General features: G+C 39.0%; 1 protein-coding gene across 2 annotated transcripts in view; it reads left to right on the forward strand.

Moving 5' to 3' along the window:
• Positions 1-26,588, forward strand: part of CTNND2 (catenin delta 2) — a 1,196,137-nt gene that overhangs the window by 401,489 nt on the left and 768,060 nt on the right. Inside the window, exon 1 of one of the 2 annotated variants that reach the window (XM_045005429.1) lies at positions 18,375-18,709. The exons of the other annotated variant lie outside the window; for it this stretch is intronic. The gene's annotated coding sequence lies outside the window, so the exon portion shown is untranslated. Of the gene's footprint in view, positions 1-18,374; positions 18,710-26,588 lie in introns of those variants that run through there. 2 annotated transcript variants of the gene reach the window in all.

Genomic DNA, 26,588 nt, shown 5'->3' on the forward strand with positions numbered 1-26,588 from the left:
CTCCTGTTGCTCTTATTTGAGACATGCAAGAGGCTTGGGGGTAGGGGAAGGATAGTGGAGCAGCGCCAGCTCTAGGTACAGAACAAGAATGATTCTTTATGGCAGGATAGTTCATGGCATGCTACCAAGAACATGTTTTTGCTGTTCTAAAAAAAGAATGTTCCCCTTGTCCATGGAAGGCAGTGTGTAGTCTGGGGGTGTTGCAGAATGGAACTGGAAGGCAGGAGACTCTAGACTTACTGTAGTGCCCATCTTTTAAAAAGGGAAGAAGGAGGATCTGGGGAACTACAGACCAGTCAGCCTCACCTCAGTCCCTGGAAAAATCATGGAGCAGATCCTCAAGGAATCAATTCTGAAGCACTTAGAGCAGAGGAAAGTGATCAGGAACAGTCAGCATGGATTCACCAAGGGCAAGTCATGCCTGACTAACCTAATTGCCTTCTATGAGGAGATAACTGGCTCTGTGGATATGGGGGAAGCAGTGGATGTGTTATTCCTTGACTTTAGCAAAGCTTTTGATACGGTCTCCCACACTTTAACTTGCTGGCAAGAATACTGTGGGCTGGATGATTGGACTATAAGGTGGATAGAAAGCTGGCTAGATCGTCGGGCTCAATGGGTAGTGATCAACAGCTCCATGTCTAGTTGGCAGCCGGTTTCAAGTGGAGTGCCCCAAGGGTCGGTCCTGGGGCCGTTTTTGTTCAATATCTTCATTAATGACCTGGAGGATGGTGTGAGCTGCACTCAGCAAGTTTGCAGATGACACTAAACTTGGAGTGGTAGATACGCTGGATGGTAGGGATAGGATACAGACAGACCTAGACAAATTAGAGGACTGGGCCAAAAGAAACCTGATGAGGTTCAACAAGGACAAGTGCAGAGTCCTGCACGTAGGACGGAAGAATCCATGCACTGTTACAGACTAGGGACCAAATGGCTAGGAAGCAGTTCTGCAGAAAACGACCTAGGGGTTATAGTGGACGAGAAGCTGGATATGAGTCGACAGTGTGCCCTTGTTGCCAAGAAAGCGAATGGCATTTTGGGCTGTATAAGTAGATCGAGGGATGTGATCATTCCCCTCTATTCGACATTGGTGAGGCCTCATCTGGAGTACTGTGTCCAGTTTTGGGCCCCACACTACAAGAAGGATGTGGATAAATTGGAGAGAGTCCAGCGGAGGGCAACAAAAATGATTAGGGGGCTGGAGCACATGACTTATGAGAAGAGGCTGAGAGAACTGGGATTGTTTAGTCTGCAGAAGAGAAGAATGAGGGGGGATTTGTTAGCTGCTTTCAACTACCTGAAAGGGGGTTCCAAAGAGGATGGATCTAGACTGTTTTCAGTGGTACCTGATGACAGAACAAGGAGTAATGGTCTCATAGAATCATAGAATCTCAGGGTTGGAAGGGACCTCAGGAGGTCATCTAGTCCAACCCCCTGCTCAAAGCAGGACCAAACCCAACTAAATCATCCCAGCAAGTTGCAGTGGGGGAAGTTTAGACTGGATATTAGGAAAATCTTTTTCACTAGGAGGGTGGTGAAGTACTGGAATGGGTTACCTAGGGAGATGGTGGAATCTCCTTCCTTAGAGGTTAAGGTCAGGCTTGACAAAGCCCTGGCTGGGATGATTTAGTTGGGAATTGTCTTCTCCCAGGCATTGCACAGGTTTCAATTAGGCAGTCCAAGGGAAATGCATTGTTCAAACCACTCATGTCTCATCTAAAGCATATCCGGGTACTGACTGAAAAGAAACCTGTGTAACAAATCAATGAAGGCTCCAGATGATTATTTGTTAGTAATCATTTCAATTGGAGATTACATAGCATCGGTAAGTAGGCTATTAGAGTGAATGCATGGCTGACTGAAGCATTATGTTAGCAAAAGCTTTACTTTTGAAGTTACTTAGTCTATTCATCATTAGTTAAAGAACAGCTGCTTTTTCTTATGGTGCATGACATTTTGCCAGTTTGGCAGAATAGTTTTTAAAAAGTCATGCAAGTCACCTTTTAGACTATGTATATTAAACATTCAGTTCTGTGTGCCTACTATTTTTCTGAGTTAAGAAATGCTAGCATCCCTGACAGGAAACAGGATTTATGAGCCACATGTGTGCTATGTACTTCAAAAAATAAAAAAATAAAATCAGTGTATTCAGTTAAATTTGAAATGATGGATTTTTCAAACTCTGTAACAGTCAATCAACAGTGGTGCCACCTAAAACAGCTCTGAAATTTTTAGCTGCTTTAGTACTTGATATCACTGCTCTCTCAATAGTAAATATTTGTATATCAGGATAGGTGTAGGATCTTCATGCCACCCACTAGCATTTGAAAACAGTCATTGACTGCCTCTCTTTTCTATCCGAGGCAGCAACTCTGCTGTCCTTCCTGAACTGACCTTCCTTGGTTTCACTTTGACTTCTTGTGCCCCTACTTTTTTCTGCCCCCAAACTGATGGTATGTGTTTTATTTTGATTTGTAACACTCACCCATCAATTTCACTGGAACATTTCACAATGAGTAAAAGCAACCAATATAAATTATTCATCCTATATAATAGACTCATGTAACCTTAACTAATAATTGCACACTAATGATGGCACCTCTTTATGTGCTGTATCCCCTCAGCCCACTACTACACTAAAAGCCTGATGGGGGAAAAATGGGTATTGTAGTGTGTTTGGAAGAAGAACAATTGCAGCCCCTAGAGGACAGATTGATGTCAGTAAGTCTTGACTGTTCTACTCAACATCTCCAAAATCCATCCATTTCCACCCCAAAGAACCACATTCAGGTTGTCTCTTAGCTCAGATATTGCAGCCTTCTCTGTGACATTCACCTCACCACATCTCCTTCAGTCTGGACAAAATGATCATCATTGAAACTATGTTCCTTGCAGCCCCACTTCAAATATTTCACTGGCTTTCTCTCATTCTCTGCATGACACAAGCACCATGTATTTGTCTTCAAGACCCTGCACAATCTGGCTCCCATTTACCTTTCTGCTCTTGTCTCCTCCCCTACTTTGCCCTGAAGAATCTACTCAGCTGTCTACAACTTTGTGTCACTTTCCTATTCTTGGGTTACAGATTCTCAAATAGAAGAAGTAAAAACAAGACTGAAGAATTCAAGTTGCAAAATATTCAGTTTAATTTGCTTTAAAATTTAACTGGTTGACAGCACTGAAAATAATGTAAACTGTATGGAGGTGCATAGATTTAAATCTTTGATTAACTTACTCAACATCAAACCCTCAAAAGATATTTATATCAAAATAAAGATCAGAAATATGAAAATCATTGCACAGGTGGCCGTTTCTAACATTAAAAGAAAAAAGCCATTTTCAAGAGGCACAGACCTTTTAAACTGTCAAAGAGAAGTCCTAAACTCTCGTGTTCTTAAAGAAATACTTTTGGACCCTTTTTGAAGACTTTAAGGAATTGCTTTTTGTTACAAAATTATAGAAGTCAACCAGCCCATTTTGTAGTTCAGTTTAAAATAAAGTTTTGCTCTTCTACAGAGTCTTTCTCCACCCTCATCCTCTCATCAGTCTTCAGCTGCATCACGGTGGAAATATTCTCTCTGCAGGAACATTGTATACTAGTATGGACAAGACACAGCTTAAGAAGGTTTGGATTCCCACACTTACTGAACAACTCAATCCATTTTATGTCTGATTAATGTCCAGTTTCAGCAGCATTGGTAAAACATCACATAACAGGCAGAATTGATTGTACAGGTCCTGCTTGTTAAGCTAAACTTTGGCTGCCTTTACTGCTACCACCACAACTTCAAGTCTGATTTTCTTAATTCAAGGACTGTGACAAGAATTTGAGTTATCAGACCTCAGATGAAGTATGTTCCCAAATATTATTGTTTCCTTTCATAAACCTCAGTTGTTTGACAGGCTCTTTTTGGTCTAGAGCTCTTAGCGTCTTCATATTGTGATTAACTTGAAAAATAAAAACCCTATTTTCAGCCACAACTTCATATTTCTCATCTTCTGTATCTCATCATATTCTTCAGTATTGTGGGTGGCTTGACTTTCAAGCACTTTGATGTGGTTACTAGGCTTATATAATGAGGCAAGCCAATCATTTTACACTCTGGAAGAAAAAAGCTGTTATCAGCGAGCCCTTATTTCCTGGTCCGAGATGAATTTTCACATAAAAGGGTGTTTCTTCTTTGCCTTATGACACGAAGTCAAACTCAACAGCCTTCCATTTGTTCAAAAATCAGTCTGGCGGGAAGAAGTGACAGCTTCTCAGAGTGGAATTTGACACAGGAAGCTACTGAATGATTATTCTGAAGAATCACAGCACTCCCTTCGTTATTGAACTCTTTTCTAAGACTGAAAACCCACTGAAACATTTGACTGTTATAAACCTTCAGCACCATAGATGAGAAGTTTGCATGGATGCTTGTACATATTGTACAATAAATGACACCTGAAGATGGGTTACACACAGCTGGCCAGAGTAGCGTCCACAATGGTGAAGGAGGAATGATGCATTCTGTAGTTTATCAAAGCATTGACAGCAGCATATGCAGCTGTATTGTCCAGTCTCCCAGATTTCTTTTCCCATTTTGATTCAATCTTTGCAGAAATTGCATCTTCACTTGTGTCATTGCAGAAATATTTTCTTCACATTGATGTTAAAGGAAATGTTCAATTGTTTAGGAAAGTACTTTATTTGAACTGTCACTTGCAGTTAAAGGCTTTTTTTTCTTTGAATGTCCTCTGTGTAGTCCCACTCCTGGGATGCACCAACCCTGCAGCTTGGATTGTGACATGCTCATTTGCCCTGCTTACCCCTTCCCTGGGTATTCTGAGGGCAAGGTTATAAAAGTGGGAGGGGTGCTCTGGCCAATTCAATTCCTCAGGCTTTCCCTGGATCCATCTTCACTACCTAGATTAAATATTTTGTTAACATTTTTTTAGTGTATCTTAGATAGTTTTAACGACTAACCACAGACACTAACTATAAAATGTATCCTTTAGGGATAGTTTTTAGTCAGGTTTTCTTTGTATCCGGGATAGTTGTATCTGAAGATCAAGAAGCCTAAGACAGTACAAAAATTGTCTACTTCAGTGCCAAGTTCTAAGAGCTCTGTGGCTCAAAGAAAGGATCCAAAATCTAAAAATGGAGACCTCTCATTGTTGCTGGCTTCTTTGTCTAGAGCTAGTTCATGAGAGAGAGAGCTCCCAGACCCATCTAATTGAATGGCATGTAAGGAACTGGAGATCAGAAAAGATTGTGGCCAGTCCCAAGACACATCCTGTGGACCCAGGTGTTTCAAATCCTAAATTACTGGATTCTTCAGTTAAGATAAAGATCTGAGTTCTAGGCTAAAGAGAAGGCTCCAAGTAACTCAGATCAGCCTGTCAGCACTATGGCAATGCCTCAGCCAATAATAGTGATGACATAGATTCACCACTTGGATCCATCTTTATCTCATAGGTTATTGGGTCTAACTACAGCCCCTATCCATATGGACAGTCCTCCCTCAGACAAAAGAAGGGTGGAGGAAATAAGCATATCTCCACTCCTGTCTCCACCCTGGACTCCATCACTTTTAGATCTCCTGTTCACAGGGGATGGGGTTTTTAGTTCCAAGATGGACAAAATTCTAGAGGATGAAGAATATTAAATCCATGGCCAGATCTTGAGGGGTGTTCCAACTTTTAAGAAGACAGTACTCTTCATCCTCATTCTTATCTTCTCTATCAGAAGAAATTATCAACACCTCCAGAGCAACAGCAGTAGCAACAGCCGAGAAAGAAGCCTTTTAAGCCCCAGAGTACGGATAAATCTTCTGTCATGTCTTCCTCTGGGCCTCAATCAATGTCTCAGGTTTTACATGAGGATGGATAGATGCAACCCAGTTATAACCAGTGCCTCCCCTACATGCTTTGGAGACCCCTTGTGTCAATTCTAACACAATTGACAATCCATAACTTTGGACAGTTGGATTCTAGAGATTGTTATAAGTGGCTATGCCATCCAATTCAAACCCCATCTTCCTTCCAATTCCACTTATTCCTGCCCTTTTCAGGGATCCATCCCATGAGAATCAAAGGTTCTGTCCTTTCTAAGATCAGGGGCTGTAGAGGGAGTTCTGCATTAATACAGGAGGAAAGTTTTTATTCAAGATGATACTTATTTTAAAAAAAGAGGGGGGGGGGGGAAGACAGAAGGTTGTATCCCATTCTCATCCCCAGGAAACTAAACTCATTTATCAGGAAGTTTCAATTCCATATGGATGTTAGAGACAACATAATCCCTTCCCTTTCTTTGGGGACTGGTTTGCAGCTTTGTTTTAAAGAGCTCCTAAAGGCCATACCACTGAAAATACCTGCATCTTATAGTGGAGAAGAATCACTATCAATGCAATATTCTTCTTTTGTGTTTTTTGCCATTCCCAGGGTCCTTACAAAGTACCTATCCATAACTGCTGCACATGTCAGGAGACAGATCTTTCTCTGCACTTATTTAGATGATTGTCAAAAACATCAGGATGATAGTCAAAACATCATTCTGAGAAGTCATTGACAGTCGGTCACACAGATTGCTCTCTCTTTGTAAACATAGGCCTCAAAATAAACTGTGAAGAGTCACTTCTAGAGCCTATTAAAAAAAAAACAGCTGGAGCTTTGCCCTTCCATATTTATCCCACTCAGCTAGCCATGATTTGAACTCTGGATTCATCTCTGAATTTGCAAGTCCTTTTCATTTCCTCCTTGAGCATCATGGCCACAGTTCTATCTTTTCACTTGAGTTTCCAGCTATTTTCTGAATTTGTCAAAATATTAGCAATCCAGAGAGTAGTTCTGAAACTGGGGACTACAGGCATAAGTGGGTTGTAACATTTTGGGGTTCCACCCAGGCCAGTAAGGGGTTCTGTAACTGCCTGCCCTGTAACTCTGGGTGCCTTAAATACTCTGCTGCTATGACTTTCAGCCTACATACCAACAGCCAGCATATTTTATAGGCAGCAGGTTTAAAACAAACAAAAGGAAGTATATCTTTACACAACACGCAGTCACCTGGTGGAACTCTTTGCCAGAGGATGTTGTGAAGGCCAAGACTATAACAGGGTTCAAAACATAACTAGATAAATTCACGGAGAATAGGTCCATCAATGGCTATTAGCCAGGATGAGCAGGGATGGTGTCCCTAGTCTCTGTTTGCTAGAAGCTGGGAATGGGAAACAGGGAATGGATCAATTAATGATTTCCTGTTCTGTTCATTTCCTCTAGGGCACCTGACATCATCCACTGTCGGAAGACAGGATACTGGGCTTGATGGACCTTTGGTCCGACTCAGTATGGCCATTCTTATGTTCTTATATAAGCATGCAGGTCACATCCTAGCTTCCACCACCCATTTACTGTTTGCAGAGTGACCCCAACACCACCACCCCTCAAGTCCTGAATTTCTCCCAAACAGTCTGCCACTGTAGTGTCCAGCCCTCTCCTGGAACACTCACAGAAGGTATTAAATTAATACATTGCAGCTCATAAGAACGGCCATCCTGGGTCAGACCAAAGGGCTATCTAGCCCAGTATCCTGTCTTCCAACAGTGGCCGATGTCAGGTGCCCCAGAGGAAATGAACAGAATAGGAAATCGAGTGATCCATCCCCTATCACCCATTCCAGCTTCTGAAAAAAGCTCTTTAATTTAAATGGTGTTAGACAAACATTCTTATTTCAGTCATAAAACTTAGTCATAGTTTAAGTGATACAAGGTAAAAAGAGTAAGGATAGAAATGGTTACAAGCAAACAAAAGTAAAAATATACTTCTAAGAATAAAACTTCACTTCAGCAAGTTACAATCTTTGCCTAGGCAGGTTTCTCACCTATACTCAGTTCCTAGAGACTTCAGCCTCCTCAGCTGAAGGATCCAACATTCTGTGATTTCAAGAGTTCTAGCCCCATGAATCCCACAAGGGATGGACAACTGAAACATTTTTTTACCCCCACCCTGCTCTTATATCACCGCAAAGTTAATTGTCTCTGTTTCAAAAGCCAGGAAGGCTTCTTGGTGTTTCCCTTCCAGTGGACTTCCCATCTCCCTGCTGACTCATATGCAAATGGAGCTTCCCTTGTTTTGATTCCACACTACTTAATATACATTAGAGACAGGTAGATAACCTGTTTCTCCCTTTGGTCACAGACTTTATAGCATGACATCAGTGAGTATCCATAATTCCTCATATAGTGTTAGTGTATATAATTCGCAATGATATCAATCACCACTGTCAGACTTTCATAAAATACCTCATTCTACATACTCTCACAGTACATTAATATTGTATATAATCAGTTGATTCAATTGTGTGTCATTTGAAGTTCAGATTCCTTGTCTTTATAGAAATGTATTCTTAGATGAAATTCCTTTTCTTCTGGAGGGATGACATACTATGTGATTGTAGAGTTCATGCTGGTAGCTTCCCCCCCACCCTTGTTAGCTTCATGGCTTTGTTTACCTTTTACATAAATATGCTTCTCTCTGTCTGTCTTTGGTCACACCTTGCCTAATTTATATAGGAGACACATTCAAGCGGGTAAACTTATACTCCTTTGACTGGAACAGGTGTGGCTTAGACACTGCTTGCCAAATACATTTCAAGTACATAATTCTACCACATATCTAGACTCCTTTGTATCTTCTCTCTCTCTCTCTCTCACTCTGAGTGAGAGAGAGAGAAAATATGCAACTGTTTTCAGGACCTGCATGTTACTCTTAGAGGAATACATTATTATACAGTGGAATTCCTCTTGCAGGGCAGGAAAACTCTTGCAGCAGAGGGAGATTTTTTTTAAGGCTTTAGGATTGTAGAAATGTGCTCTTAAGTATGTAAAAAAAGGCTGGTTTTACTTTATGAATATAGGAATTACAAGGAACATTGATATGGAATTCTGTGGCTTTGTAACACAGATTTATAATTAATCATGACATTAATAGTGAAGTGCCTGGCAAAAAGAAGCAAATTAATTCTGAGAAAATTACTGTCACTTAGATCAGCAATGGATGGTCCTTGTCAGCCCTCATAGCAGCTGCAGTTATCCCTGAAAAAGTAATATATTACTCCAGTGTTCTTGTTTTTTCGAGATTAAAAAAAATCCACAAAATACTAATTAGAGATGTATTGAGTAACACATTTGCTTCCTGGTTACCTCATAACTCAACTCAACTCCACTGAGGGCACTCATGGAAGTGATTGCTCCTGAGACCCCTTTCCAAAGGTGATTTTCCTTGAAGCCAGAGAACAAAAGGTAATACTGCACCATCCTTGAATTACCTTTAATAATGAATCCAGCTAGCTGTCCAATCTCCACCCTTGCCCTCTGCTTAGGCCCCAGGAACAGTGCTGCAGCAGGATGAGAGGTGAGATTCACTGCTTTAGGACTGCAGTAGCCTTATGTTTGTGAGAACAGGTGGTTATGCCTACATATAGATCTACCTGCAGCCTCCCACCATGCTTGCTCTGAGGAGGCATGGAAGGTGCCACCACAAAATACAGTTTGACAGAGTGCAGGGTGAATAAAGACTGTGTGGTGATTTGAGAAATCATCCCTCCACCACCCGCACACCCACAACTCTGTATGTTTGTCAATGGGAGTTTGTCTGAGAGAGGACAGCAGGATCAGGTCCTCAGTAGCCTAGCTCATACAGATCCTGCAGAAAAATCATGGATTACAAGGACTAAAGGACTGTCTTTCACTCCCATACTGAAAGCTTCTCAGATCAGTTTAGTTACAACTTGAAAAATCCATGCTCTGTAAAATTGACTGGGATAACTGGGTTGCCTATTTTGCTCTTCCTATATTACAAAGTTTCCCAGGCTTACAGGAGATTTTTTCCTACTTTAATCCCTAATAAAGGCTAGCATAGTCAAAGGGGCCTAATGGGAGTTGGATGCTCTTAAGTTCTGAAAATTTCAGACACATTCTTGCCTGTCTGGTTGTTCATAAAAAAAACATTTTGTCTGCTGAACTGATTCCCACTTGATCTATGGCAATAGAAGTGTTTGTGATCTGAGTGGCTTTGTTTTTAAAACCATGTTGAAGAGGTGGCCATCTGCCACAATCAAATGGCCCTGTGGATTTGCAACCAGGAAGATAGGTTTTTGTTTCATTTTGTTTGGGTGTGGAAGGGTAGTTCGGGTCAGTGCAGCAACCCTCTAATGGGTCGGCCGTTGGACTGAACAGCAATTACTTGATGTGAGGAATAATCACCATTGATATGAGACTGATTGAGTGGTCCAGATTCTCTCCTGCATCAAGAGCTACTCAGCCCAAGGATATTCAGGGAGCCTATTATGGTTACTTTGTACTCCGCTGTCCTAGCCCAGGGGTCAGAGCAACCTAGGAGCAGCTTTAATTTATGCTAAATGGCTATGGTCTCCAAGGACCCATGTGCCAGTTGAGAACTGATGAAGTGCAGGAATGCTCAGCCCAACCTCAACACATGCCTAAGGCCAAGGCATGGATGGAAGTTGGCACAGGAGCTTGTGTAACCCACACACCTCCTGGGTGTGGTGTTCTGTCCTGTCTAGTGGCACTGAGACCACTTAGAGAGAGAAAATGAGTCTGCTCTACAGCCTTAGCTAAGGGCCATATGGCTTTTAGCCCATGCAGTAGAGGCTCATGCACTAAGCTCTGAAGGTCCGTGGTTCAGTATTGTCCGCTGATGACTGGGGTCTGTCGGTGTTACACTTGCGCTTTTACACCAGTTAAGAGTTCCTCCACACCACGGGCATTCTCAGCTGACCAGTTAGGGCCAGATTTCACCATTTTGCACTGCCTACGTGGTGCAAAGGGTCCAAGGCAAGGGGAGAAAATCTGGTCTTGATCCCACTCCATTTAATGATGACCCTTGGTCATATGTAAGGGCTCTTGAATAAGATGTTCAGAAGACCAGCCAGTATGACATTGAGTATGGAATTGTATTGCAAGTGTAAAATTTCCTGAAATTGAGTCAACATCTGAGCAAAATGCAGAAGTCCCAGAAGAGATGGTATGATAACTGCGCTAAGAAGTGGGCTACCAGTTCAGTCAGAAAGCTGTTCTAATAAAAAATAATGCCCCAAACACTTGCAAAGCAGCAGCAGTGGCAGAGGAGAAGTAAGCAGGTTTGCAGTCCCTCCTTCACTCTGTCACATAAAGTCACTAAAGGTCAGGAAAGTGAGAGCTCAAAACTGGGAAGAAAAGTGGGTGTTGCTAAGCAAGAATTAACAAACTAGGGGTGGGCATAAACTGGCAAGGGAGCATAGAGTAAAGCAGTGAAAATATGAAAGGGATGGAACCCAAGAATCACAAGAAAATCGAGGTCTGGGTCAAAACTGTATCCCTGTATTAACACTTGCAATGCAGGATAAAAATGAAAATTACCTGCACTACTGAGGTAGTATGATAGTGCAGTGGCTGGAAATTAGTGAACAGTTTACTTACCAAGCAAAGATTACACTATCTATGTTATACAGAGGTTTCAGCTGCCGTGCATTTAGCAGGATTGTCACACCTTGCAGACTCCTAATTCACTCATCCATAGCATGTCTTCCTGTTTCATCATGCCAACAGCTTGCCATTTTCACTGATATGCCCCTTCTGGTTACTTCTGTTGGTCCAACAACTGCTGTCTGGTGCTCTGGAGAACTCACTTCCTGTCAATCACTGGCAAGATGTGTTGCCTCCAGAGTACCAGTTCTGAAAGTGAAGTTGGCTGGAGGCAGTAAGGGGAAATCTAGACTGTGTTGCAAATGAACAGATTAGCATATCTATCTGTGTCTCAAAGCAAAATTGTCATGATTTGTTTCATATAAAACAAATTTAAAATGATAAATCGAGGAACACAAAACAATTAGAAGTGCTTGGCTATCATGATAAACACAGGATAGGTATTGGAAAAAAGTATTCTGAGGGGAGCTGTGATGTATAAGAACATAGTGTATTTTTTTCTTTATAGCTCACATGTCCTAGCACTTTTCACCTGTTGTGAAAGGTTGTACATAGGTTAACAGTAAGAATAAAGTAAAAATCACCAAGTAATACAGCTGGCCAGAAATCTGCCAAATGATCAATAAATGTTTGAAAATTCTGTTAACATTTTCTGACCAACTCTACCAAATAGATTTCTTGGTGTAAGGAATTAAACAAAACCACAGTTAGCCTCTCTATATAATTCCCTGCAGTAGCCAGTAATCAAACTAGTTAGCATTTATGAATGGGAATTTAAAAAGCATTCAGTCTTTGGTCTCACTCTACACCCATTGAAGTGAGTGGGAGTTTTGCTATTGTCTTCAATAGCAGCAGAATGAGAGACCAGTGCTGAGCACTTTTGAAAATCTCAGCCTAATTTTTAATTATACATGTCCACTTTTTTTGCTTTATGCTCAACTTCCTACCTTACCAAGGATGTCATTATTTTAAAACTTTCAGATATTATTTATAAAGCTAACTAGAACTGGGGAGTTTTTGAAGAATGTATTGACAGCCCTTTTAGCAGCCAGAAGTTGTTAGGAGATTCAGACTGCTTAATTTATACTTTTTTCCTTATTAGTGTTCCTTAAGTGATTAAACCCAAAGACAGTAACATACAAAATTAATTGAAAGAAAACCCATATATGACTAATTATTCAGACATTGAAAAACATCTTTATTATCAGGGAATTATATTCTCTATTTAAAGGATTTCAACTGAACTGAGTTTGTCGTGGGTGCAAAATTATTGAAAGATGTATACAGAGCTTATAGAATGGACTTGCACAGTGTTAAACACAAAAGTTAGTTGTTTTCCAGATTAAAACTTGGGTAAATACAAGAGAATGGGAATTTGACAAAGGCTTGAGCTGATATAAAAATCACATGTATTGTATTGCAGTTGTGCTGATGGTGGGTTTATTTATGTTGCGGGGGAGGGGACATTAGGTCCAAGAAAATGGAGAGAAGCAATGGAAAAGCCGGATTATTTTGGAAACCTCTTTGTGTCCGCCTCTGCACAGACTGCAGAGCCGGGGCACAGCTATAAGTGCCCAGAAAGGGGTACTGATATTTACTAAGATGGCCCAGTAGTTTCTTGAAACCAGTAGAGAAGCCACCATTAAAGCACTTAAGCAAGTGCTGAACTTTAAGCATGTGAATGTTCTCATCTCTGTTCACCACATCAATTCATCATGTGCCTAAGTTCCATTGACTGACCAGACAAGTTGAAGAGAACAAGCCACCCATTAGCACTGGAATCAGTGCTGCTAACTGAAAGGATTTATAGACCACATATTTGTGTTTACTGAAAAGGCTGAAGTCATTGTTAAGTACACACAAGTAAAGGAGAACAGACACAGGCATGAATTTTAAGTGACAGGCTCCAGCTTATGAAAATTTAACATTGGAGAGGGGTGTTATCTGCCCATTTCTCCATATCAGACATATGTGGGTCCACTGCAGAGTTTATATTGCTTCTATCATATAGTCCATAACTCAGGGTAGACTCTCCATTGCCTACTCTAGGATTTAGTTTGCTCTGCTCAATCCTCTCACCTTCTCCTTCAATGGGACAGAAGGTACGAAAACAGGATCCTGATCTACAAGGACTTCAAGTCTCCCTTTCTTTCCCACTGACCTGAGCTCCACCAGCAAAATTCCATATCTCTTGTTTTCTGGTCACTGGTTCTTTGGCCTTTTATCTGCCCTGGACACTGGCTGTAAATTGAGACAAACTAACATTCATATATTCCTAACACTAACCCCTTAAATCCTATAACTGTTTAACTTAACTGTGCCTTCCTCACAGCACCATAGAGGCCAAACAAACAAAACCCACTAGGTCACAGACACTTTGGCCTGATGGCGAAAAATTCTTTCCTGACCCTTAAATAAGTAATCAGTCAGAGCCCAGTCACAGCAATCTAAAAACACAGTTTCTCTACTAAACTATAGGAAGGGAGAGTGTTAAAGTAAAAATGTGACAAGCGGTCTGAGAAACTCCGCCCCAGGTTTTAAATAAATGACCGTGGGAAGCAAGAGCTAATGGACTCCTGTCTGACCGGCCAATGGGCAGCAAATACCTGGGGGAGGATGGGCCTATCTCTCTATAAACTCCCCCTTTTATCCTAAAGCTGTCTGGCACCTTGCAGATTCAGTCAAGTTTCCCATCCATTAAATTGGTGGGTGGCATTGGATATGGACTTTGACACATGACATTTTTTATTCAAATTCTGAAAAAAAAATAAACTAAAACACACTGTCTGGGGAAAGTCTGTGTGGTTGTGTCACGCTAAAACAAAAGACTGTGAATGTTAAACTGAAAACCCAAAATTGAGATCCAGATATAAGGAAAAAAAGTCACTATATAAACAGTTTGTACAGGAAGAATACACTGAAGACAATAATAGTTATCTAATAGCTGTTGTACGTGAGTATCATTCAGGGTTTAAAATAGATTGACCCTGCATTTCATAGATTCCAAGGCCAGAAGGGACCATTGTGAGCATTCATTCTGCCCTCCTGTATAACACAGGACATAACTGTGTATAATGCTTTTTGAATCTCCCTGAAAAGATGGAAATCTGGGCTGTGGTTCAGTAAAGAATTAAACTGAAGTGCAGGAAGGAGAATGTAGAAGTAATTGTACGTAATTAGTCCTGATATTCCTTGTTGCACCTGGACTCTGCACTCCCTTCTCAACTAAACCTTGCATTTAACTGGAGTTTTGTTTGAATGAGAAGTGCAGGGTAGCCAGGATCCAAAGTATGTTACAAAGCACACTCCCACTTGCTCTTGTCTATTTTTTTATAGGTTACCTTCCTCAACATGAAGCAGGTCCCAATTCAGCAAAACACTTAAACATGAGTTCAACTTTAAGTGCTTAAGTACATCTGTGTCAGAGCAACAGAACATACCTCAACACTAAAATATTTGGGAAAAATGGAGTTCCCTTCCTTTTTCATTTATTAACAATTTAGTTTGGAATAGTCTTGCTTAGCTTCTAATAAATAGCTACAAATAGCGCTTGTTATAACTTTCAAAATATTTAACTGAAAAAGGTTCAAGATTATGTAACAATCAAAATATTTTAATACAATCAAGTGAGTCCTTTTTTTATTTGATTTTGCATTTATCTCAGTAACTGGAGTCATATTGTTCATTTGTATTCAATAAAGATATTCAATTTAATTTCTCAGTTAATATACTCTTACATGTGGGGACTATATACATCTAGTAAATTTTGGACACTGCTGTAATATACATAATAGAGTTCCTGTGTTTTTATGTATTGCTGTAGAACCTTCCTGAGACAAAGATGCATATTAGTGTATTGAAATGCTAACTGGAGGGTCAGTCACAACATCTCAGTGAAATAAGATACTTTGAATATTGTGTACTTAATTACCCTTTGGAGACATTATTTCATGTGAAGTAGATTTTGCTCATTAGACTGCCATTTCATGAGTCATTTTCATTTATCACAAACAATAATCTTCAGAACCTCCTAAACAGGAAAGGAAAATAAAGGTAAAAGCTGCTATTGTTTTCTTTGAAACAAGCCAATGGCTTGGGAAAGCTGTAGGGAATCTAGTAAATATGCAACTTAATTCATAAAAGAAAAAATCTTATCAAGCACTCATCCCCTCCCCAGTGTCCTGAAACACACTGAAATCTTAAAACTTCTATTACTAATTGTATTTTCATTGCAATAGTTTTGCTGGGATAATACGTTAATTGTGGCCTTTTTGTATCACTGGCACTGCTCATAGCAGATACACAAAGGCAGGTTTTTTTGGTGGGGAGGGGAGGTTATACTAAAACCAGCTGACTTTCTAAAAGTGCTTATGTGGGTTCTTTTGTTGCTTCCAGCTTTCTCTCTTCCCCCATTAGGTGATCATTATTACTGCACTTTACCTCTGCCATGGGGAGTATGGATGAATGAAGTCTGGTGATTAAAAGCTGAGTCAGCCCATTCTGACTGAAATCTCACTCCCTCCTTATGACATGCACACAGTGTATCCTGTAAAAGCTAGCAAAACTGTCCTCTAGCTTCACTATGACATTTAGAGAGCAACCTGCTATAATTTCTGTTTAAAATGTTACAACTTCCAATCACTAATAATAAATAGAAGTATAGGATGCTAGGTCTTTCATCATTGCCCTTCAAAAAAGGGAGAACTGTACTTTGGCATGCATAATGGCTTGCTTTCTTTTGGTCCGGATTGAATAGAAAAGGTTTTTTTTGGTTGTTTGTTTGTTTAATGTACTAAAATATAACAAGGTCTGTGTTATTTTCAGTATTACTTTAGTCATTTAATGTTAATATTGAGAGCCAACTATTATTAGTGCATACTAATATGAATTCCTCTCCCGTGCATAAACACACTAATTTGTAAATTAAAATGGATAATAATTTTTATTATTTCAATTTATGAAACAAATAAGAGAAGTGCCCATCCCTAGCTTTCATAATAATGATAAAATCATATTCTAATATATACATCTATTTGGGACAGATCCATAAAATCAATGGATCTGCACTGATTTATACCAGCTAAAGAGCTGGCCCACTTTATGGCTAAATTTACATGATGAGATAGGGGTGTAATTCCCAGTTTGTGTAGGCATACTCATGTTAGCTCTCATTGAGCTAGCATACTAAAAATAGTAGTGTAGCCACAATAGCGTCGGCAGTGGGAAGGGAGGCATGGGCTAGCCACCTATAATCTTGTTACTTTTAAGGTGAAATATTCCCAATTAATATTAAGTTGTTAAAGATAAAGGTGCAATAAAACCCAAATTAGTTTTCAGGTTTGAGCTTCTCGGTCAGTTACAGAAAATGTATTTAGTAGAGGATCACTAGGTAACATGTTGAATGATAAAACCAAACATTATTCAAAAGAAAAATGAGCAGTTAAGGAAACATGCATCCAGTTATCGCTTACACAGTACAGATGCTTCCCGAGTTACGTAAACCTGACATACTCAAATCCGAGCTTACGGAAAAAGTTTCATAAGATAGAAATAGGAGGTTGTTTTTTTGTTGTTTTTTGGCGTAATGATCGGAGATACGTTTCTGACTTACGCAAAATTCGAGTTACGCAATTTAAAAAGTACGTTAAAGTAGCCAAAAAGTATTTTTCTCTGAATATTCAGATTATCTACTTGTTGTTAGGATTTGCAGAATCAATCCTTTATTTATGCAAAAAATATTGTTTACATATTACTCTTATTGATTTTAGTGAAACTACATGTGTATCTAAAAGTTTTCAGCACAGAAAAATACAGTAAGTAAACTATTTACAGGAATATCCATGGCTAGAATGATTTGATATGAAGTTATCATCCATCATTGATATATGGCTCCCCAGTAAGAAAAATATAATAAGTAATTTCATTGGGTTAGTGGAACTACTCACATGCATAAAGTTACTTGGGTACATAAACATTTGCAAAATTGGGACCCTGGAGTTTTAAATACAGAAGGAAAGAAGGCCTTAAATGTGCTTTTATCTCTTACCCTCATTTTTTACATTTATAAATACCTCTATGTAAGTTTGTCAGAGCAAATTATAATCATTTTTATGTTAAACAGTCTATTAAGGTCATATAGTAAAACTATATATTAAGGTAAAAAGGGAAATGATGATAAATTCACAAAGACTTGTTTGAGTTGTGATAGCATAGAAATATGTTTTATTATGCATTTTCATTTCTGTTAACTTCCACTACAATGTGAACGTAAATCAAATATATGGCCCTTATCATGGCTGCAAAAAGCAAAATAAAAATACATAAATGTTAAATTAGATTTCTATACTGCAAACACAGATGAAAAATTATCATTGGGAAATGGGCACAGGCCAGCAGTTTAATAACGTGGCATCTGCTTTGCACTTTTGCCAATAATGCTTTTTCTAAAATGTTTTTCTGCAAGGTTTCAATTTCTAGGCACATATTTAGGAAGAATTTAATGAAATAAAAGCAGAAAACTGTATCTAAACAGAGTCAAAATTTATTTTTGTTTGCAAACTATAGATCTTTGATATCAAAGTAGAAAGGTTTTTAAATGTAAACTCTACAGGATTTAAAATGCACTTGCTGTCTCTGAAATATAGCACAACAAAGCTGAAAGACGGGCTGAATTTATTTTACGATACTGGGGGATATTTATGTTGAAATACAAATAGCTTAAGGGCCAGATAGGAATTAAAAGAAAAAGGAAGAGAGATTGGAAAACTGTAGAATATGCCAGCTAGGCTAGTGGGAGGGTCCTTTTGTGATGAAATGTTGCATAAATAATGCCAATGGGGGTCTAAATTCACTGTTGCCATGGAGACCTTTGTGCCTGACTGAACTCTTTTCTTTTCTGTTTTAAGACTGCAACCACTGGGCTTGTGGTAGCTCTAATGAATATCATTTTGTGTTTTATTTTACTGTAAATTCTAGAATGCTGAAACCAAAAGAAGGTAGTGCTGTTTTTTTGTTTTCCGAGTGTTCAGGATGGTCAACGGCATTCTCCATTTAAAATCTTTTAAGGTTTTTTATTTTTTCAAGTGATAAAGGGGGGGGGGGAATTGACTATATCTGCCTGAACTACTGCTTTGGAAAGGAGGGAAAACTCTTCCTCTTCAGCTTTGTTGATTAGTCTTGTTTGCCTAGACTGCTTTTTTTTGGAAGTGATTAAGGAGCGTTAATTTACAAAGTGTACAACAAAGGTAAAAAGTTAAAGCTAAATAAGTTGTTTTGTAAAATTGTGGTTAAAGTTTAGAAAACTATTTTCCTGAAAGTTAGATTGCTAGAATATGTTATGAAAACTACAAGTTTTGCTAAAGGACAATACTATATGCAGGAAAACAGACTAGATGATCATGATGGTCTCTTCTGGCCTTAAAATCTAAGACAATTGTGAATAGCTTTAATCTAGTTATATACATTTTTTGTGATTCACTACATAACAATGTTTGAAAATCATAATAATTCAATAATGTTAGTTAAGAATGAATAATGCTTCTACCTAGCTAAGTCCATCACAGATGGAATACTGTTTAACTAGCTGGTGATTACCTCATTGTTTTTTCAACTACTTACTGTAATTTTAGAAATAAAAATCAAAAAAAGAAACCCTGAACACTTTACACTGGATAAAGACAAGTAAATAATGTTACTTTTTAGTAACGGTGTCTTAGTTCCTAGAATATTTTTATGGTCCTAACTCAAACAGTAACAGTGTATTTAATGTTTGTGGTTTTGTTTGTTTCAGTCAGTCTAAAGCTAGGTCCTAAGGAAATCAATAACTCCCCAAAGAGATCAGAAAAATTAACTGAATGGTCTTTCCAGTGCAAAATGTCTTTTCATAATTGGATATTTTGAGCTATGCACCTGTTGCTTTGCACTTTTACATTGGAAAACCTTAGTTCTCAGTGAATGAATGCTTTGTCGTGTACCATAGTAATTTGTTTCCCTGTTTCTAAATTATACAGATGAGAATGATGTGAACTTTATATAATTGAACAAAGCCTATAAGCTTTGTTCAATTTGCAGGTACATTTTTACTCAAATGATTTAACTGATTTGAAATCACTTATAGAAGATTAGTGACAATAATGCATGATTATGACCTCATGGGTTCCTCTGCTACTGGCAGAAGTCATAGGAGAATATGAGTGACTGTTCAGCAAATTAAATAAATGAATTGATTCCAGCAGCTCAGTATGTCTAAAATCATACTAGCCTTTCAAGTTTTATTCTGAAACTGATTACTGTACTTTTTTGAAGGTAACGTTATTTAATGGCATATCATTGATGGATGAATTAAAATGAAATTTCTAAAAAGTAATTAGAATACATGTGATAAACTGTCTACAGTTAGGGTGATTTATGTAGCAAAAAGATAAGGTGCAATTTGATGTGTCTTGCAATGAATTGCTGTCAAATTACTTCTGACTGAATACAGTGCAGGATTTAATTACCACAGAATTAATAGTATTTGCAAGTAGAATGTCTTTGTCAGATTACATTAATAAGTGTATACTCTACAACAATGTCTACAGCAAACAAAAGGGTATCATCTTTTGATATAAAAATAACTGTTAAATGTATGGTTATTCGTTGGCTAAACTCAAAGACAAAATATTTCCTAGCTCAGTATAGTTTAGTTGCTTTAATCCTATGCTAAGAGTTTTTAAAAATGTATTCCAGAGTATGTGGTATGAAAGATATCTTAATTCAGATTTTCTAGTTCTTAAAATTACATAAAGTTGTATTAATCGTATTATGATTGGAAAATCTTTTTATCTGAGAAGAGCTTAACTGTCATAATTAAATGCTTTATTGGGTCCCGTGTTTTAAAAAGCATTACCCCAGTCAATCCAAACCTTGCTAAAATATTCTTTTAGATCTACTAATCAGTTTTATTGTACCCACAAAGAAGACATTAGCCTAATTTTAATGAGAATAGTTATCAGTCATTTGCTGAGTGTATACTTTAGACTATATGTTGTAGAATGTAAATTTGTAATATTTAAAATATGCCTGTCACCAAGGATAATTTCATTGAATTCATAAATGAAGCATAATTTATTAATAGTGGTTTCTGAAATGAAAGTCACAAATTCTAATTAAAAAATTTTTTTCTGAAGAATAGGCAGTTTTGGGGAATACTTGTGAAATATACTATGACAAAACAAAACCTGAAGTGATTTCAATAGTTAAACTTGTTTTACATTTCTGATTTAGTGACTCACAAGAGAAAAAAATTGTTCAATGGAGTAAGGTCACTCATGTGGTCCTGTGCCAGAGGCTGTGTGTGCAATCCTAATGAAACTGGAAAATAAATATTTCAAGAGACTGAAAGTTGTTGATACGTTTTAAATACATTGATGAGTAGAGGGGCTTCATGGTTCTTGGATGCATATCTGTATTTATTCAAACAGTTACACACAGTAGACATAATGGGCCAAATTTATTCCTCATGTTATGTCACTGATTTCCAGGGAGTTGCACCTGGTATGATTCAGATCTGTATATGTGTACACAGGTAGTGTATTATGGGACAAATCCTGGTCCCTTTGAAGTTGATAGCAAAACTCACAGGATATGTCTACACTGTAATAAGACCTGTGGCATGGCAATGGCTGGCCTAGGTCAGCTGATTGGGGCTCACAGGACTCATTCTGCAGGGCTGTAAAATTGCAGTGTAGACATTCAAGCTTCGCTTGGAGCCTGGGCTCAGAGACCCCTCAAGGGGGAAGGGTCTCAGAGCCTGGGCTCCAGTCTGAGCCTGAATATCTGCACTGATATTTTTAGCTTCACAGCCCAAGTCAGCTGACCCACGCTCTTAAACTTGGTGCCACTGGTTTATCATCACAGTGTAGACATACACACATTGACTTCAGTGGGACTGGGAGTTTGCTCTCAATGCCTCAGTTGTTCATTTTTATGTTAATATTGCAATAGAGATACAGTAACTTAAGCTTTCTTTCAATTAAATAATCATAAATAGAAATTACAGGATTTATTTGTATTCTGCTCTTACTTTTCTGAGAAACCCATTCCCTCTATTTGCAGACTCTTTGAGTACCTGATTGTGAGATGCAATGTGACTGAACCACATTCAAAATGGGCCCAGCTACATCTATACTTACAATAGTGTGTGGAATACAAAGACTGCATGCCCACCTAGCACAGGTGTAAATAGCAGTGTAGATGGCAAGACAGTGCTTAGGTGACTAGAGTACAGCAGAGTGCCCTACACACTTGAACACCCAGGGTATATACCCTATGAAGCTCTCTACATGCCTGAGCAGTGCCTTCCATGTCTTCTCTATGCTGGAGCCTTTCCCCACTGCCTTGCCTCTGCCAGAGCCTTTCTTCGCTGCAGTGAAGCTGTGGCAAAGGGGAGCTGCTGTGGCCTTTCTCTGCTGCTGGACTTTCTTTCACTGCAGCATGTAGCTACACACCACAGTGACAAGCGTGGATACTGCCTGCCTTTTACTGGGGCAGTAGCTAGATGTCTAGTGCCTGTACTTTGCATGCTGCCAAAAGTGTAGACTTAGCCTTAGACTGTAAGATCTTCATTAGATTGTAAATTATTCAGGGCAGGGGATTTGTCAGGTGTTTGTACAGCCCTCAGCACAATATATAAAGTAATTGAATAATAACCCTGCACTTTCAAAAATATTTTGGACTTACTACTGTTCAGAACCTCTCTCAACAGTAGTAAGCCCTGACTTGCATGCTGGATTTTAAAACATCTAGATATGCATGTGTGTATCTGAATATAGGAGAGATCATGGATGACCATTCAGATATGAGGAAACTTACTCCACTCCAGTGTGTGGTACATTTTGCAGTAATCGTCATTCCCAGATTTGGGGCTGGTAGGTAAAGTGCATAGTTGTTTGCTTTTGCAGAGGTGGAGTGCCACATGAGATGAGTGATGGAGCTTGTGTAATGTTGCATTTTAAAGATTTATTTATGAGGCACGTGGGCATGGTGGCAAGGTTCTGTGATGTCTTATGGCGATTTCCTTCCACCCACATCTTGTGCTGGATACCTGACCATGAAGAGTCAAAGAGGAGAATTCATTGTAGGCTTTATTTTGAGCCTGAAGAAGCAGGACTTCGGGAGTATAGTTAGTTCTGTGAGACTATTCTGACATGGTTCAAAATCTTTAATTTATGTACCTCACTGTCAGGTCTTAGGGCCAGATCCTCAACTAGTGTAAATCATCATAGCCCTGTTGGAGTCACTGGAGCTATGGCAATCATGACAGGGACAAAGGAGAGACAAGATAAATAGATTTCTCCTCTATATTTTTAGATGTCTGTATACTAATGCAAGAAGTATGGGGAATAAACAGGAAGAATTACATATCCCAATGAATAATCACAATTATGACATAACTGGCATCACAGACACTTGGTGGGATAATTCTGCAGCACATTGAAATTTTGGTGGCATAGTAAAAAATTGAAGCCTTTATTGACTCAGATAAGAAAATGAATTATACATTAGTACATTAGCCCTGTTGTTGAATTCTATTTTCAGTGTGCCACAACATTTTGTGTTTAAAAAAATTAGAATTTATTGAAGGAAGTGTGAAGATTCCTTTGGCCTTTGGTAGCTGGGAAGGTATGCAAAGTCTTTTGAAATTGGGGGATAAGCATATTAATTGGATGTTTCCGCTAAACTGATCAGCAGAGAAATAGATAACTATGTAACCTAGTAACAATTTAAATGTTAACAGCCCTTTCCGAGGCATCAGGTAGTTTGGGCTATTGTTTCTTTTTATCTCTGACTCTGGCAGATATCACTGCATTCCTGTTCACTTGGCTTGCATTTGGAAGGATTTCTTTGGAGTTATGAGGGCCAGAAACATTTGTTTAAATGAAAGCTTAGATTCTGATGTACAATTTTGGAGCAAGGAGTGGGTTCTGTGGGAAATGTTGTGTTTGTGGAATCAAGAAATGCATATTGATTACAACCCTCCTTGTCAGACCACACAAGTACTGCATAAGGGCAGTTGCAATCTGGAGTTGGAGTAAATGCTAAATGCAGAATTTCTGGGGTATGCGGTTGCTGTATAGGACATGAAATATGTCTGCTTTGGCATTTGCACACTGCTGTTTCAGTTCCAATGCACACCCATCTCTTGTTCAACAGGCAGCAGCAATAGCTGACATGAGCAAGTGATACACGACACAGTCTAGCATGCAGAGTAGCTGTATTTGAATGAATAGCCTGCTTGTATGGAGGGAGCAAGGAGTAGTTATTAACAAACAATTTGAGGAATCAGGATGTGTGGATTATACCCCTTGTTCTGTATTAACTCACTTTGTGATCTAGAGTCACAACCTTTCTGTACCTCAACAACCTCATTTGCAAATGGACATAATACTACAGGCCTGCTTGGTTAAAGTAGCCCTTCCTTGTCCTCACAGCTCCTGCCACTGTCTTCTCATATTGATCTACCCTACTGACATCGTTCTTGTGAAACTTCAGGCTTCTGGTCTCCTTGTACCTCCTATACAGTGATACTCCTCAGCTTTTGTTGTGTGCTAGAGCATATGAAAGTGCAAAGGGGTGGGGGGAGGGGTTGCTGGAGTTTATAACTAATTCTGCTGAGGAGAGAGAGAGGTTTTAGCCTGGGGGTTATGGGCTGCTCTTTTCTGACTATGAAAAGGCTCACATAGCCTGCTGCTACTGACAGGGAGAAAGGCCCAAAGCCTTAGCCAAATAATTTTGTCATGAGCTAGTGGCAGGAAAGGCATCCCCTGTGAGTGTTGCCACCTCTTTCATAAGGATGAATCATAACCAAAGCAAAGATGAGAGGGAAGTCACTCAGACAACTCAGTAAGTGAAGTCTGGTTATGTTGAGGTTGACCTATCATTGATAATGATGATTTATTTGTATTACCATAGTGCTTAGGAGCCCTAGCCATGAACCAGGACCCCATTGTGCCAGGCTCTGTACAGGAACAGAGCAAAAAGACGGCTCTGCCCCAAGAAGCTTACAATCTAAGTATAAAGACAAGAGACAATATATGGATATAGACAGATGGTGGTGTGCAAGGAAACAATAAGACAGTATTGGTCAACATGATAGGGAGTATGCTCTGGACAAAAGGATACCTGCTGTCAATTTTTTTGTAGATGTCATGGCAAAAGAGTTTTGAGGAGGGATCTGAAGGTGGATAATGAGGTAGCTTTGTGAATGTTTATGGGGAGTATCTCCCAAGCATGAGGGCAGCATAGAAGAAAGCACAAAGGTGCTTGTTTGAAAATTTTACTCGTGGGTAATGGATATCAGAATGACTCTGTTGTTTTTTAGTAATATCTGCAAAACTGTATAACGACATAAAAATGCAGATAAACGACATAAAATGAAGAGATTACATTACATACTGCTCTTTTTCTCATTATTTTTTATGCTTTGCCTTAGTAATAGCCTCAATCCAGCATGAACCCTCCATGACCTTCATCTTCCAGGTTATACGAGCTGATGAAGACATCATATATTGGCCCTATGGCAAATGTATAACAGGAAAGTCTGCCAGTTGTACGTGATTTAAAAACAAACAAAGCCTCTAAAACTCTAGCTCTACAGGAGATAGTTAAGTGCTCTTAGATGGAGAACTCTCTCAAGATCTTTGGTGAATTATTTCCCTTCCTTCATGACTACTTATTAAATAACTCCTGATTCTGCAGCTAGTGAGGTGGGGGAGTTAATGTTTTTTTGCCTCCCCTTCAGTGTGCATGGACTGGCTTTGGACCTCCCTTTGAATGGAAAAGCTACAGAACTGAACAACCAAAGTTACCTGACGAAAGTGTATGTTTACATAACCTTGCTTCTCCAGGATAGTCAGTGTTCTCAGTGGGAGAAAATTGTCCTCTATGTGGCTCGGCTGTAGCTGTGGCGTTTCCTTTTTTCTCCAGTGAGCACTGTCTAACCATCCAAATGGCAATCTTTCGTCAGCACTGTCTCTTTTATCTCTCTCTCTCTCTGACATTCAAAACCATCAGCTGAGGAGAGCCTAGTAACCTTGCGCCATGATCCTTTCAAAATAATTTCTCATTTGACTGACATTCAGCCCTATAGAGAAGAACTTGCCTTCCAAGTCCACTAGCATTGCTCCCATGAGCTCAGTCCCCAGGCCATCAGGTGGGGAGGGCAAGACTGATAGAACTACTATAGAATTCCATGGCCACTAGAGAGAATTCGTGACTGCTCAGCGAAAAAGGCTCTCTTGGGTGAGTTGGTTCTGATGTTGTTGTTCTCTTTGTTTTCCAACTCAGTGTATGAGATGCAATAAAATCTAGGGACCGATCCTCAAATAGTGAAAAGTGGTGTAGTTCTACTGAGCTCAGTGGAGCTATGCTGATTCATGCCATTTGAAAATCTGATGAATAATTTCATCTTGATTTATATTCTAGTTCATCCATACATCCACAACTGCAGAAAGAGCCTATCTGAGCTTCAAGAATTCACAGGCTTTATTAGGCATCTGCTGAAGCAGGGATACTTCTTGTTGCTGCTCTGAAAGGAGGCTGTTTCCATCCAAAACAAAATCATTCAACTGTTTTAAATCATTGCAAATTTTGTAAAAAGTAAACCATGTTCTACAGAGGACGTGAAACGCTACCAGTTATAGCTACATATATTGCCCTCAAAATCATTCAAGTCAGGCTGATCTGATTGATTAAAAAAAACAAACAAACATTTTTTTACTTATATTTTGCTTTTTTTCAGATAAATTAGGCAAGCCCTTGGGGTTTCATAAATAAATACTAAAACATTTAACTGATTCTATAGCAACCTGGTCAAATTTGTTTCTTCTTAAACAGTCATGATATTTGACATCACATTGGAAAGACGTCCTAAAATATATTGTAGAACATTAGATGTTGGAGTTGATAAGTTGTCCCCCGACCTTTATTTTAACACACACAGAGATGCACAAAATTAATTGTTTCTACAATCATCTGATTGTTCTAGCACGAGATGAATAGGTAGTTCTCTAAATTATTCACTGAATAAACATATGAATGACATTTTTAAAAATATAGTGGTTTCATTTGAATATAATTGTTCAT

This window comes from Mauremys mutica, chromosome 2 (genome assembly GCF_020497125.1).
Source record: "Mauremys mutica isolate MM-2020 ecotype Southern chromosome 2, ASM2049712v1, whole genome shotgun sequence".
NCBI lineage: Eukaryota > Metazoa > Chordata > Testudines > Geoemydidae > Mauremys > Mauremys mutica.